General features: G+C 42.4%; 1 protein-coding gene across 9 annotated transcripts in view; it reads left to right on the forward strand.

Annotated features, from left to right (window-relative positions):
• The window catches only part of USP54 (ubiquitin specific peptidase 54), a 181717-nt gene that overhangs the window by 59754 nt on the left and 105333 nt on the right, over window positions 1-16630 (forward strand). The window lies entirely within an intron of this gene.

Below are 16630 nucleotides of genomic sequence, written 5' to 3' on the forward strand. Positions count from 1 at the left end.
AAGCATTAAGGTGAAAAACTCTGTATGGTACCATTACTATGGTTTGTATTTTTATTCACATTGAAGTCAGAACTTATACCATGGCTGAGTCACTTTTCCTTCCCCTATTCTGTATCACCGGTGATAAATAATATTCAACAAACGAACAAAAAATGTGAACTTCTAAGGAATATGGGTGCCTTTTTAAAGGTCATTCTTGTTTTAGGTACTAACAGATTTCAGAGAGATTCTCTGTGCTTCAAATGGGGAATATTGCTAGATCTAGTGTATCCTTAACATAGACCCCAGCCCCTGAATGGAAGAAGTGATCAAGCTTGGTGCCAGTATCTATGATAACCAAAAAAACCAACCAAACCAACAATATGTGCAGATTACTGTTTGCCCATACTGCCATTAACTTTTCTTAGCTCACACCTTCAGAGTTCAAAAGGGGTGTACTTTTTCATAACCCATTTACTGGAGGCATGAAGCACAGAGGGGGGGAAACTTTCTGTTTGTAATGCGACACTTCTGTTGTTTTGTTTGTGTGTTACTGTAGCACCTCAAAGCCCCAGTCATGGATCAAGACCTCATTGTGCTAGGTTCTGCACAAACCCAGAACAAGATGATGGTCGGTTTAACTGCATCAGAAAACTGTTCACTAGAAAATGTGTTTTATACACTGATTCTTTGCAGATGAAATTAATTTTGTTCTGCAACATTTTTCATAAAAATGTTCATAATCTTTTAAATTTAAATCCCAGTGTGGTGTTCACTTATCATCTTAAACTGTTGCTGGCACTAATAAATGTACACTGTACTCTGTCCTAGAGGTGTGTGATCTCACATGAAACTGAAACATACTTAGGATCTGCTGCTCCTAGATAAAAGTTGCTATATGTAATGTAAAGTGTTTATATTTTGATAGACCAAGATAACTCAAAGTACAAAACTAACTCCTCAGTTCTGAGCAAGGAATACACAGCGCAGTGGGTTGGGGGAGTGGTGCAGATTTGTCTTTCTCACTCTCCTGGTCTGTTGGCTCATCTATGCTAGGTAGGCTGCTATTTCCTGCCCCGCTTGCTAATGGCAGCTAGTAGACACCTGGATGGAGAGGAGCCCTGGCCACACCCTCTTCTCCAAATCAGTCCCTCTGTGCTGCACCTGAAGGGTAGGTGAGGGGGTATAATCCATAAAACATCTCACCCAAAGACTCCCATACTGAGGCCAGGTCCTCCAAGTTCACTGTGTTTTGGATCAGTCTGTGCTGGTTAAAGTAGTGTGTGGTGCCCAGGGCTGCCCTCCATACAGGGATCTGGGCCCCAGCATATAAGACATTATACTTGAGGGATAAGGTGGGCATACCATTCTTAACCTTTCTTGAGGCGTTCACTTACTTAACTTATCATTGTATTAAATACATTACCATATTTAGGTCTTTTTGAGCATTCTGTACAGTCTCTAGGATGGATTTGATGGTCTGCAAAATTTGCTTTGCACAAAACAAATTTAAAATGGCTGGAATAGGTGCTTGAGAGATCCTCCTGTGCACGGAGAATCTCAGATGGGTAAAGCTAGAGAAGGGGGCTCTGCCACCTGTTTTCACCATCTCTTGTGCTGCAACTCTGGTCCTGGAGTTAAAGGAAGGAGCGTGGTGGAACGAAAGCTCCACCACACCTGGTCTCCAGTAGTTAAGGTTCCCTCAGGAATATTACACTAGCTGTGTAAATTAAAGCTTCCCTGCAACCTTAATTTATGGCAAGGCTTGTCTACTCTCCCTCTTCACTATGCCCAAGTTCTGCCTGGAGAATCAGGGTCTCTAAATCTATAGAACAGGGTTCTGAGGCTATTCTACTTGGTAGCAGTGCATATACATTTACCTACATTCATATTATGTATTTATAATAATAATATTTACGTTACTTGTGGGATTGTGTTGTTCTGTGAACCAGTCCTTTCCAACAGTTGTTCCTTGACTGTTTGCCAGCGTAATGTTATAGTCCCAATTATGCAGTGGTAGCCATTTCTCATTGTCTAAACTTAGTGTTTTGTATTACTTTTTTATGCCCTGTGTTTCTCATATATAGACCGGCCTCACAGGCCCCCATCATGGGATCTGTATTAAACCAACTAACTTTGATTAATTGTGAAATCTCTTTGGGGATACAGGGTGATTTGTCTACAGGGTTTATGAGATCAGAAGGATATTTTGATTTTTAGATATGTTGAACATACTCACGCTTTCTGTCTGATGCACCGACATCTCCTGGAGGAAACTGGGATGTGTGTATGTTACATTACTTTTTAACAGGTGAATTTTACTAAATAAGGATACCTTGTCAAAAGCAGCTTTGTAGTGGGGAGAGGTGGGATGCTGCTTTATAATTCTAGGCTGAGGTGAACAAATCAGGAATCCAGGACATATGGGGATTAGGTTACAGAGTGAAATCTGGTAAATTACTCTTCTTCCAGTTAATCTCTCTAACTGCTAAGTGTATGTATTTTTTCATTGTAGCACCTATTGCCATGACAGATATGGGTTGTCACAAATTAACATGGGTTTATCCAAAATTTCCTTTGGAAACCCTCTCAACTACTTGCATGAAATTTTATAGCTTCCCTTTTTTGGGATAGTGAATTTCCAGACAAAAGACTTGTTTCTAAAACACTTCAGAATGAAATGAAATTTGGGTTGATTTCTCCGTGGATTTGACTCTTGGTGTATCTGTGTCATTGGGTTGCTTTTGATCCTTCAGTCATGCAAACCAGACTTGGATGGCCTCATAGCTGCATTCTGTGTATCCTGACTGCACGTTTCTCAATGTGCCAAGGTTCAGTTGTAGGACAAAGACTAAAAATAAGGTACAAAGGGAAGTAATTAGTTCAGGAAGCTTAAAATAACATAGGATTAATTTGAGTCTAATATATTTTTTTATAACCTTGTTTTCTTGATCTTGCTTTTCTAATGTAAATTTAAGATAATTGCTATAAAAGTTAATTGATAGTGAGACAAGAACTAAGGTCTTAAAGGGGATGACCAACCAAGGATAGTAGAAAAAATGGCTTATAAAACTTTCTTTCACTGTGGCATGGTGCTGATGAAGTAAAGTTTTCTGAGATGAGGCCAGAGGTGATGTCTGGGGTGGGGTGTCAGATGTCTCCTTCCCATTTGCTGCTTGGCTTCTGCTAAGCATGTTCAGTAACGTCTGCTGAAGCCGCTGCCCTCACCCCCTGCCTCCCACTATTGACAGGTATGGGTCATCTCTGGATGAGGCATAAACAAAGGGTTTATGCTTGCTCACAGGACCAGAGTGGCATAAAGGAACCTTAAAAGCACCAGTTTTACTTGGTGGAGGTTTCCCCTGGTGCAGACATTGCAGCAGACAGTCATAAGACTGCCTTTCAAAGACCCTCCCTTGCCCGTGCTGATAGTATAGGGGCCAGTGCCACAGCCTGCAGTACTGCAGAGATTCTGGAAGTGCTGCTGCCTGGAGAACATCACCAGGAGGCTGCTGTAATTTAGGCCTGCAGGGCTGTCTGAGGGCTTGTCTACACGGGGAAATTTATCAGCAGAATTATACCACTCAAGTTATACCAGTGTGACTCCCTGTGTGGACATTCTCTTATTTTGGAATAAAAGTATTTACATAGGTTGCTGTACCAGTATAACTAGAGTGATATAATTCTGGAAAACATCCCTGTGTAGACAAGCCCTTCATTAATGCTAGGTTCCTCCCCAGTCCCTGAAGAAGCCCAGAATCGGGTTTAAAGCCACCACAGCTGACCTCTCCCACTGGACTGCAAGTTCTGTGCTGTGCCTTTTAGAGGTATGTCATAGAATATAACTGCTGGTGTAATACTGTCTATCGGAACTAGAATCTGAGGGCACGTGTGCTCATGTTATATTACAGCTCTCTGACCTTTACACAGATTATCGCTGCTGTTTTGGAATTTCTGTGCTGAAGCCTTTTCTGTGGCAAACAATCTGTAGATCAAATTTTTTTTAAAAGGTAAACCCCTTTATAGGCACAAGGCTCCGTTTCCAGTTGTATTAAAATCATTAGTTGTTTTAAACTCAATTTTGATCACTACAGGCTGATTGTACAGTTGAGGTCAACTGGGTCCCCAGATTTAAAACGTGGTTTTAATACAAGAGTAGATGATTGTTGAAAGGATTTATCTAAATTTAGATAAAGAAGTTCAGCTTGGTAGTTTTGGTCCTCCGACTGCTCTTGTAACCTCAGGTGGCCTCAGTAGCCAAGAAGGCCTTTTTCCATCTCTAGCTGGCAAAGCATCTGCAAACTGTTCTTTTGGATCTGGTCCTCCTCATGTTAATTTGGTAGGCACAAAGGCATAGACTTGATTAGTAAAATGCACTGTGTTTTGCAGCTACTTAACTGTTGTCTACTCCCGTGGTTTTGAGTGTTGTTCAATGCATCTGCCTGCCAGTACGTGGCATTAGGAACAAGAAACGCAATTCTTTGGCATGTGTAGTTGTTTTCTGTTGACTTCAGAGTCTTATTTAAGGTATCTGCTGTGATGAATATAACTCTCTGCCTTGGATCCTGGCTCTCTTGGAGATGGTCATTTCTCTCCCCATGTACAGTTGAGGTCAGCTTGGTCCCCAGATTTAAATGTCTGGATCTGGTAGTGAGATGTTCTCCCAGTGAAGTGCCTAGACACTGGAATCTGCTTTCTCTGGCGGTTGCACAGACCTAAGTCTCATCTCTCTTCTCAGACATTTGCTAGAGAGAAGACTTGTGCTAGTGAGGGATAATATGCTTTGGAGGCAGGTATTTTTTTTTTTTATGTGAGGCACAAATTTATATTTTAGTCTCTGTCCATTTTCTTTAAAACATGATAAATGGGGATGACTTTATAAATCAAAACCCACAAATTGCATTTTAATTTAGTTTATCTGTTTGGGGTCAAATGGGACCAGATATGTAGGGCTGCTTTTTAAGAGTATGAAACTAGGTAAAAATCTTGAATGCAGTCTTTTAAAATGGCTGGATCCTATCTAAATTGCTAGCAAAGCCATGTTATACATATTCTTATATTTTCAATGAGTTGTGAGGGAGAGGAAGCCACACTGTTTTAGCTTGAAGCAATTTAGGACATGGCTTAGAATGGTTTTAGGTAATGTGGGTTTAATACAAGAGTAGATGAGACCTAACTGGAGAAAGCAATTTACCGCTTCTCTCCAGTTTTTCGTTGTGTGACTGGGTCAAGCCTTAAGGCTGTGTCTACTTTAGGAAACTGAGCTGTTGTCTGACACTGGGGATAAAATAAGATTTTCCTCAAAGATCCTCTTCAACCAATGCTTGAAAACAATTGTCCTGCTGTATGGATAGGGTCAACAGAGTCCAACATATATTTGAACACAGCATTTTAGAACATATTCTAAAGTTGTCTACACTATGCTATTTTACTGATGCAGCACCACTGGTAGGAACATTAGCATAGAAAAAGTGTCAGTGGTCACTGTGGGTAGACCTGATTGGGTAGCTGATACAATTTAAGAAAAAAATCTGTAATAACCTGGAGCTGTATTTTACATTTACAGCTTCAACAGTGGGAGTGCTATGGTGGACAATTTCTCAGAAAAAAGTCTAGTGTAGACAGTGTTTAAGAGGTTTGCATTAAGTGATCATGACAAGAGGAATGAAGAGGAATGCCAAGATATCCTGTATTTTTTTCTCTTGTATTGTACACAAAATACAAAGATTACCACTGAAAATCTGAAAAAAAATTAACAAAAACTGTGGGTTCGATCCCCTGCCTGGGTAACCTGGAGTAGCTTCCTGTTATAAATTGAGCTATGCTATGCTGATTTGCATCAGCTGAGGATCTGCCCCTGTATCTATATTTTGGTAATGGAATCAAATTTGACATCTGAATTTGATTCTTGATGGTAGGCGGGGCCAAATTATGTTAACCACCAAATACAGAAAGCCTGGGCAGCTCTGACAGGGTCAGAGAGGCTTGTTTAGCGGAACCTGTCAAATTGGCTCTACCCAATTATAGCTGCTGTGTGGTTTTTATTGATTTAACTTGAATTTCAAATATGAGGAACAACAGGCATTATTTTGTGCTAGGGAAAGCCTGTGTAAAGACTCATGCTCTACCCCATCCCCTTCATCCCAAGGATAAAATGAAATGACAAAATTACAATGGTAAAGCTCAAATAGAAAGTCACTATTAACAGATGTGTTGTCAGAAACTCATGGAGATTTTAGAGTAACACTATCCTGTGTAATATAGAGTGGCAAATCTCAATTATGTCTGAGTATCTGAGAGTCTGCCACTGAAAATATCATAAAAGAAATGTGGACTTTCTTGTTTAATTCATTATTTTACTCCAGCTTTGCTTGTCACTGTTTAGGCAGCTATAGGGTAAGTATAGGGCAAGTATAGGGTACTTTTAGAAGTATAGAAGTATACTTTTAGAAGTATAGGGCAAGTATAGGGTACTTTTAGAAGAACTGGTCTCCTGCCTTTTTACGTTTTCGTTTAGGTCCTGTTGATACTAGATCAGTGTTTCCTTTTTTTGAACCCCTCCACTGAGCATTTGAGATTTCTGTCCTTTAAGTTCATAGTAATTTGGAAGACTTAGGCCATGTCTATACGTACAGCGCTGCAGCGGCGCAGCTGTACCGATGCAGCTGCAGCATGTATGGTGAAGATGGTCTGTGCAGATGGGAGAGAGCTCTCCTGTTGGCATAAAAAAAACACCTCTACAAGCGGCATAAGCTGTGTCAGTGGGAGAAGCTCTTGTGCTGACTTAGTGCTATGCAAGTGAGCATTTAGATTGGTGTAACTTATATTGCTCAGGGGGGTGGAATATTCACATCCCTGAGCAACATAAGGTTTGCTGACATAGGCTGAAGTGTAGACATACTCTAAGGTGTACAGGCTAGGTATATTGGCTCTGCCTGTACTACAGCTATGACTAAGGATACGATTCTGTCATGGAGGTCATGGATTCTGTGACTTTCTGGGACCTCGATGACTTCTGAGAGGGCTGGAGCAGCTGTCAGCCCCTGGGGCTGCCAGGGCAGTGGCCGCTGGAACAGCCGACCAGCGGCCAGCCCCCAGGGCCACTGGAGCAGCGACTGGGATTGGGTCAGCATCCCTGGGCCTGGAGCACCAGCGGTCAGCCCTTGCCACGGGAGTGTTCTGTTTGTTCCCCCTCCTCCAGGGTATTTTTACATAAAAGTCAGGGACAGGCCTCCTGACATTTTTGTTTAGTGCCCACGACCTGTCCCTTACTTTTACTAAAAATACCTGTGACAGAATCTTACTTAGCTATGACCAAGTCAGAAGAATCTGTTACAACATGGTTGTTCTCTGATCCAGTTTCAGCAGGTTAAAGTTCATAGTGTGGTTGGCACTCCAGTGTCCCAATAGCTGTGTTGAAAAAGGATCAGGGACATTGTATTGTAACAGATTACTCTCTCTTGGACATAGTTGGACCTTAGGTGAACACTGCTTCAAGTCTTAAGTAATTAAATCTATTATTGGAAGAAGGGATATTAACTTCATACACAAAAGATATCGTCCTAGACAGCCTTATCTTTCCTAACTGGTGACATGGGCTTTGCGAGACACATGAGCTTGTCAGGATCCATTCTGGAATAATTGTTTTATGAAGAAACAATTTTTAAATTTAACCTTGCAACCCTGGAATTTTAAATATAGGGTTCAAAAGGTGGCATGCTCCTTGATTTCAGTGTTAATTGGTTTGTTAAATGATTATACGTTGTTCGTCATATCCTGTTACCATCCCCCGCCTGTGAGAAAACACCCTTCATGTTTAATTAAACAATTTTCAAGAAATAAGCTAACTCATCTGTCACACTTGACTGCAGCAAACCCTTCCTAGTAAAGAATGTGCTGCGATGAAAAGCAATCCATTCAGACCAGTCTTAGTAGTTAAATAATCTCTTTTCTGTGGTCTCTGATAGAGCTTGTATACATTTAATTTGTAAAGTTGAGGGATAGTTTTTCTTTGCCTTATCTCTGTTGTCAGAGCTGCATTCCTGGCAGGTGGCAAATGGGGGGATTGCCTTTCCAATGAGCCATTCCTGTAATGAGGGAAGCCCCTTGTTTTTTGTTTTAACAGATTCCTATTGTTTGGAACTACGGATTGTTCTTGCCCCATGCTATTCAGTTCTTTCCTCCTTCCTTAAATCACTTTTCTGTGCATCTATTACTTGAAGTCGGGTTACTTTATACAGTGATTGTAGTATGAGTGCGTTTTGTCAGCCTCCCTCCAACCTGAAACAACTGTAATAACATCAATGTGGGATCTGTGCAGCAGATCCTTCTGGCTTCAGAAGGCAGGACTTGTGAAATGAGAAGATGTTCTTTCTTTCAGTGCCACTGGGATTGTGACAGTCCAAATGTGTTTGCCTTTTTTGTCTTGTCTCCAGAATCTCACATGAATTCTCTTTGGCATTGTACTTATAGGTAGACAATGCCACTTCTTCCTCTGATGGATTGCCTTTGCTTCTAAGATACACATAATTTTCTTATTTGTTCTTTGAGTCCTTTTTCATTATTAAACTCCATTTATTAATTTTGTTTAATTATGCACATTTTCATGTGTGTGCTGCTGCGCCTCTTTAAAATATTCTTCCTAAACAGAAAGATGCCTCTGGACTTTCATCCCCTACTTTTCTGAAAGTATTCCTCGTAAACACTAAGGTGAAACCAATTCTTTAGGTTTAAAAGCTAGGATTTTTTTATCAGAATCTATTTATTTCAGTTTGCTACTTTGTTGTCCAAACATATGTGGATTTTGTCAATTCAGTTCCCACTCTAGGATATTGTATAGTGTAGATATACATAAACAGATGGTTTTTGGAGGGTGTTTTCTAGATGCAGTTTTGCTCAATAGCACTTGCTTTAAAAGTAAACAGTTGCCTTGGTGGGTTTCTTGGACTCCTTCCTTCTGTAAAATGTCTTTTCTAAAATAAATAGCTATTATTCTGTGAATTATGGAAGTTTTTTTTACCCTGTGCTTCAACTTGGCACAAAATGGAAGCACTTCTCTGCTTTGCAAACTTTGTTCCTAGATGGCTTGTCAGGAAGTTTAAGCTTAGTTCTGTTGAGTCATCTCTGTATAAATAAATTTGTAGGTAGTGAATTGCTGACTTCATTTCCTATATTTGGTGAGGGGAAACTGAGAGGAGGAAGGCAAGGATTAAAAAAAAATAAAGGGGATGGGGGGAGGGGGAATAGTTTTTCCTGCTTACCATTCTTTTGAAAGATACTCAGGAATTTGCTCTTTACTTATTGGGCAGAACACCTGCTGGGCATTTCTCTCTAATGCACGGTACTCTGTGGGGGTTACCAGAGTCATATGAGCATGAAAACTGTTAGCCTGTTTGGGCTTTCCTTTTTATTTGGCTGTGCAAAATCTCTCTTAGGTCTGCTGTTGTCATCAAAGGAAAGAAATTATACTGGAAATAAAGGGTCCTAAATAACTATCAGAAGTTTATTTTTTATTTGTATTATTGCTGTAACATCTAGGAACCCTAGTCATGGACCGGGACCCCATTGTGTTAGGCACTGTACAAACACAGAACCAAAAGACAGTCCCTGCCCCAGGAAGTTTGCACTCTAAGATGAGACAACAGATGATACAAGACAGATGGAGGGAGTACAAGGAAATGGTGTTGGTCTGTATGATAGGCAATTGTCTCATCACATCAGCGGCCTAACCATTGTCAAGCTTTTTTTATAGGCATCACAGAAAAGGAGTGTTTTGCAGGAGGATAACGGGGTAGCTTTGGCAATGTTTACAAGGGAGCTTTTTCTAAGCGTGAGGGGCTGCATTAGAGAGGTGCTGGCATGAAAGGGCTTGCTTGAAAATGTAAAAAGTGGGCAGTTGAGATGGGAGTTGACATTTCAATAGGGAACTATAGCTGGGGGGATAAAGCATCTTGAAAGTGAAGATAAGTAACTTACATTTTATGTAATAGAGAAAGGGGAGCCAGTGGAGGGATATAAAGAGAGGGGCGGTATGGTCAAAGTGCTGGGATTCAGTTAAGTTGGAGAAATAGAGTTGTTTAGATAGGAAGATAGTAGAACTGAAAGAGGAGAGAAAAAATTTGTAATTGAGGAAATCAGCCTTATCATGGGATTTTCACCAGACACACTCTGCTGCAAAAGAGTGGGAGTAGAGGAAGCAGATGTTGGGGGTGAGACAGGGTGAGGGGATGGCTGGGTGGACCATGCCATGAGAGAAAGGGCAGGAGAGTCAAGGATGGGGCAGAGAGGGTTAGAAATGGTGGCACGAGAGGCGCAGGGGTGGTGGTTTGGATGGGTGTCAGAGGTGGAGAGGATAGGGATGGAGAGAGGGCTGTGGTTGGGGCAAATGTCACCAGAGGTGACAAAGGGGAAGGGATGTAGATGTGGCACTTTGATTTGTGCTAATAGGAAGAGGGGGAAATAGGAATGGAGAGGAGAAGAGGATCAGGTAGAGCTGGTGGGAACAGTGGAGGGGTGAGAAACCAGACCTGTTGATCAATGCAGGCTGTGGGTGGCCACCCCACTGACGGCAGCCTGCCAGTATGATTTGCTTCTAGCAGTGGCCGGTAGGTTCTACTGAACGTCTTGCTCAGAGCACCAAGAAAATAAAACAGCCAAAAAGGGATCCTTTTTATTTGGCTTATTGAAATTTTTAACTGTTACTGGACTGTTATTTACCCTTGGGTTGCTGCAGCAAGATTTCTTGGAAACTCCCTTCTGATACTGAGGTAGCTTGCTCCAGCAGTTTCCAGTACAGTGTGTTTGGGTGAGCCACATCAAACAGGCAAGCAAAGAAACTGAGAAATGGGCAGGAAGGGGCGCGGCACTTATGCTGTGCGTCAGCTGGACCATGCTGCTTTTCACTTTCCTCCAACCAGTCAGCCCTGGAGGGCTAAAGGGAGAGCAGCCCAGACATGGACGAATATGGAGGCTGACCCTGTGTGAGTTGGCCCACCAAATGGGGGCAGGTGACACTGTGGCAGAAATTTTCAAAGTGTTGGTGCAAGGTTACATGAGAAGAATGAATTTTGGGCAGACATATCTAGTCTGGGTTACCTCTTAGCATTAAATGCAACTCCACAGCAAAGGCTATTGGCATCCCCCTCTTCCTCTAACAGACTGAAACATGAGATATGAAGACTGCAATATATCATCTGCTTCAAACAGTGGTAATTGATCTTCCAAGGAACAAGAAGGCGTGGGGCTCTATTCCATCCTCTTCCCCATGCCCAGGCATTCTGAAGACAGAGGAGCAATCAGCCAAAGATTCTTGAACAAATTCCCAACTACAATGCAAAGCAGTGTGATAAACTGGTTACTGAAAGGTGACCAAATGCCATTTTAGGCCCTGGGGCTGTGCCTACACTTTGAATTTCCAACAGAGAAGTTCTGGATTGGGTTAGATGAGACATGGGTAACATTTCAGATGCCACATAACACTTGTCTGTTTTAGTGTTCTAACCTTGCTGTTGCTAGCAAAGTGGCACTGGTGGTAGCAAGGGCGGACTTTTTTAAGGGAAAAGGCCCATTTGCAGGTTATCTTTGGATACAAATCATGTTTATAGCCTGCTGTGCAGGGTTAGATGAGACCACGGTAGGAGTGTCTGTGCCTGGTTTACAGTAAAGCTCGCACCCTTTGTAGCATTGGGTACTACTGCTGAAAAATTGGTTAAGAACTTACTTATTATAGGCACTCTCTTCATGATGTGCCTTCTTCCATTTGCACTCAAAGGTAAATCCTATTGTCTGAAGTTTAGCAAGACTGCTTTTTCTTTAGTTCACTTTGCACTGCCGAAACAAATTATTTTAATTTTTGTGGCTCAAGTGCTTTATAACGCTGTTGGGTCAGCCCAGGTTTTCATGCAAGCTAAAGCTCCTCCCACCACACACACACACATATTAGAACAAACAAACCATCAGTTTGTAATGCCACGTACATCAACCTTGTGCATGGCAAACAGTATTAGAACTTGCTGGACCACAACAGAATTCAAATCCATTATTAAGCTGCCTTGTTGTAACCATGTAGATGGGACTTTTCTCTGTAAATTCTGTCTTCCCACTCTTTCTCCTGTAGGGAGAAAGCCCTGTAGGGTGCTAAGGCTCCTTTTAAGACATGTTCCTCCTCTATAGCACTGCTGGTTTTTATAGGGAGCTTCTGGTGCCACTCGTTACTGTCGTTAATCTCCAAGCAAAGAAACAAATCCATCAAAACTGGTGACTTCATTCTTTTTCTCAACTTTTCTGTTCAGTTTGTATTAAGCTGTATATGAACACCACTTTTGCTTGTGTGATCCACTCACAGATGGACCCCCTTGTAATTAACAAAAGCATCTTTCATGCTTTGTGAATTTCTTAAGGTCCCAGGGCACAGAATAAACCCTTTACAGTATTGCACATAAAAATAATTTCATTCTTTGTGAATGAAAATAAGTTAGTCACTCTTAACAATGTGTCCTCTTTGTAAGGTTGCTTCTGATATAAACTTATTGCACAGTCACTTCTGCTTTTTCTAGAAATCAATTAGTAATGGCCTCTTCCGAAGATCAACCTGTTCAATGTGAGTTGACATTCCCAATGAAGTAGTGTATTTTTCCTTTTCTGACTTAGGTATGTCTGCATTATAAGCACTACAGCTGTGGTGCTGTAGCTACACTGCTGTAGTGTAGATACTTGCTACAGTGATAGAAGATGTTTTTGCATTGCTGTAGTTAATCCACCCCGTCGAGAGGTGGTAGCTAGGTCAGTGGAAGATCTTTCACCAATCTAGTGGTATCTACACCAGGGCTTAGACTGGCTTGACTGCGTCTCCCACGGGTGTGAATTTTTCACCACATTGACCGACGTAGCTAGGTTAACCTAAGATTTAGGTGTAGACTGGCCTGAGACATTAAAACTTGATGCTGGTAAGTGACAAGTTGCATAGTATGCATCTGGGTGGAGTGGGATTTTTTTGGGTTTTTTTTAAGCAGTTCTTCTTTGAAATGTAATTTTTCATTTTCATCTTTCCTAGTTAGAAAGAGGCTTAAGCCTGGACACTGAATTCAAATAATGCTGACTTTTGGAGAAGTTCAAATCCAGACTTTGTGGCTCTAGTTCATTTCGAACTTCAATTAAAAGCAAAGTGTCTGTGTTTCAGGGGAAGTGGATTTATATATACACATTATCTCGAACTCAGGGGAAGGGCAAAGTCCCCCCATACATGTGTAGACAGAATGCTCATTTGGAGGAGTGAAATGATTTGTCACAAATAGTTTTGTGGAAAATTAGCAAAAACCATCTCTGTTCTCTGCAACTTGCTTCACTGTGCCACAGTGAAACAGGCTGTAATGCTTGCATTAAGACTTGAAGACCTGGTCTACACACAGATTTTTGTACTGGTATTACTTTTTCAGGAAGGGGTGTAATATATTTTAACCAAAACAGGAAGCTGGGCACAACCTCTAGAGTGGACTTAGTTACGCTAGTATGAAAGTACTTATTCCCTTCTGGTACAGGAGTAAGCTACACCAGTATAAAACACTTTTATATTAGTAGAACTGCTCCCACGTTAGGGGAGTTGTACCCAGTGTAGTTTTGTGTGTAGACAAGCGGATGTAAGATGAGAGCTATCTGTGTAGCTATCTTTAATGACTGTTCACTGATGTCTGTGGAATGTCAGGACTTCACCGGTATGTTAGACAGGATTGACCCGTGACACTGGCTTCTAATTGGGAGGAACTCCTTAAGAAAACATAGTTTCAAGTGGTGCAGATAATGCTCTGTGCTTTTACAGATTGTGTGCCTGATTTACCTGGAATGTGAAGCAGAATAATGTGCCAACTTTAAGTTTCATTAGGTCAGCAGGTCAGATGCTTTCCTCATATGTGCCTCTCATCAGATACAGTTTCCAGATTGAGTATTGTATGGATGGTCAGCGTTTCAATCTGCACATCTTCATTCTAAAACGATGGTCACTAGAACTGTTATTACCAACCGTCAGTATGCTGCCGTCTGTGCTATATGCTTGCACAAACTGAGGCTGACTTGCAGTCCACCCTAGATCTCTTCTTAGGTGCCTATCATATCCTAGGACTCTCCCTAACATTGGAAAGACTAAGGTGCTCCACCAGCCTGCCTCAGCACAAGTTGTCCTCCTTCTCTCACAAACTGTCATTGGTGATGATTGGCGGAAAACATTGTGCATTTTCCTTACCTTGACAGCTACCTCTCCCAGGCAGCCAACCTTAATGTGGAAATCGAACATAGGATCTGTTGTGCCAGTGCATCCTTTAGAAAGTTGCTCCCTCGTGTCTTTATTTACAGCAGTGTTTCTCAATTATATTTTGCTGCGGCTCCCTTGCGTGGCCATGCGATACCTTCCGCCGACAAGTCCAGGAAATCTTCCCTTTTTCAGTGGCGCGGTGTAGGCTGGTTTTGGCGGCACGGTCTGTAAGCAGTTTTCGGTGGCGCACTCACGGCTGTTCGGCGGCGCGCGATTTGTGTTGATTTCGGTCGCACAGTTCCACTTTTTCGTGGAACCCTTCAACTCAGCGCAGAACACTATTTGAGAAACACTGATTTACAGAGATCTGCGGATGGAAACAAAGATCCTGGTCTACAATGCGTGTCATCTCCACTCTTCTGTATGGGTGAGAGACATAGTTGACATATCAAAGCCATCTTAAGCGTCTGGATCAGATGGTATCAGATGGGAAGATGGATGCACCAATGCCAGCATTCTCTCTGCAGCTAACATCACCAGTATTGAGGCGAAGATTATGAAACATCAACTGTTCTGGGCTGGTCGTGTGTGGATGGCTGTTACTCATCTTCCAAAGCAAGTCCTCTTTTTTTCAACTTAGTCATGGTAAGAAAACCTGCGGGGTATAGAGGAAATGCTACAAGGACACCTTGAAAGTATTTCTTAAGAAGGGAGTCATTGATCCCACGAACTTGGAAGAGCTGGCTGGCAATAGGCTGCAATGGCATTGCACCATACATCAAGCCTCAGCCTGTTTTGAATAGAATTGTCTTGCTCAAGAGGCTGAGAAACAGCAGGGTAGGAAGGAAAGTGTACGGCATCCCAGCCAGCAGTTGTGTTCTCTCCAAGCAACCACCTCTCACATGTGGAAAAACCTGTAGAGCATGAATTGAACTCCTCAGCCATCTTAAGTCTCATCAGTGACTTCCCCCTAGCAGACATCATCCTTGTATCGAGGGATAGCTAATGATGAGAGTATAGAATTATTTATAGCTATACAGCTTGGATGACCAATGCTTGTTAAATACAAAAAACAAAGGGGTGTTATCAGGAGATAGTTCTGGACTATTTTGGTGGCTGGACTATTTTGACATGTATCCTGGCTGCTGGATTTCATATCTGCATGCTGAAACACCCACCAAAATCTTTGAGATGTGCCTGCAACATACAGCATCTACGGCATGACTTTATTTTGTAACTCTCATCATTTGTTTCACCAGTTCCTCTAACTTTGGATTGCAAGCTTTTTGTGGCAGAGACTGTCTTTTTATATGTACTGTGAGGTGCGTAGCACACGAGTGGGTGCTGCAATAACTAAGTCCTCTTAATGATTTATAAGGAGTGGTGGTGTTTAGTTATGGCTAACCCATTGTTACTTCCTATATCATCCTTCCTGCAACAAGAACTTACTTGAATCCATGAGAATAGATGTCTTGTTCCCCTCAGGTGCTGCACAGAGAAGAGGGGGCCATGTGATACTAAGTGCACATCACTTGAATAGGCTATTCTTCTTCGAGTGCTTGCTCATGTCCATTCCAAGCGGGTGCGCGCACGCTGCATGTACAGTTGTTGGAAATTTTTCCTCAGCGTTACCCATTGGGTTGGTGTAGGTGCCCCCTGGAATGGCGTCTCAGTGGCACTGTATATAGGGGCCTGCCAACCTGCCACCTCTCCAGTTCCATCTTACCGCCATGGTGGTCATTGGATCTTTAATCTTCATGCTTCTGCAAGCATTGCCCATGTTGTTCTTCGTGGTTCCTGTAAATAGTTAGAGTTAATTAGTGTTTTCTAGTTACATAGTTCTTTAGATAAGTGTGTGTTAAGGGGTTCCCCTGTCTTTGTGACTCCTCTCCAATGGGCACCAGGGCATGCCTCGGGCCCAAGGCTTCAAGCCCTGTGGATCCTGTCATAAGTCTATGTTGAAAGGTGACCCACATGACTTATGCTTAAAGTGCTTAGGGGAGTCACACCAGACAGATTGCTGCAGGATCTGTAAAAGTTTCCACCGAAGGAGCCGAAAGGAGAGGAGCACATGCCTTAAGCAGATCCTCATGGAGGCAGCTCTTCTGCTGCATCCTCCAGACCTGGCACCCGGTGCGTCAATGCACAGTGCCCTGGTGTCCATCAGAAATCTGGTGCCAAAGAAGACCTCTGTGCAGAGGGAGCTTCAGCATCGACACTTGCTGGTGCCGAAACTGGTTCAGCACCACTCCCATTCGCCAGTGTAAAGAGCACAGGACCAACAAAGGATGCTCACCTATGGTGCGGCCTGTGGGAAAGGACGCTGGTCCGTTGCGCCCCCAGTTGCACTTGGCACAAGGGTTTCCGGGGCCATCAACTGCAGCTCCATAGAGGGCACCTGCAAGCCTT

The sequence above is a fragment of the Emydura macquarii genome, unplaced genomic scaffold (genome assembly GCF_026122565.2).
Source record: "Emydura macquarii macquarii isolate MOO-44397 ecotype Brisbane River unplaced genomic scaffold, CSIRO-AGI_Emac_v2 contig_67, whole genome shotgun sequence".
NCBI classification, from domain to species: Eukaryota; Metazoa; Chordata; order Testudines; family Chelidae; genus Emydura; species Emydura macquarii.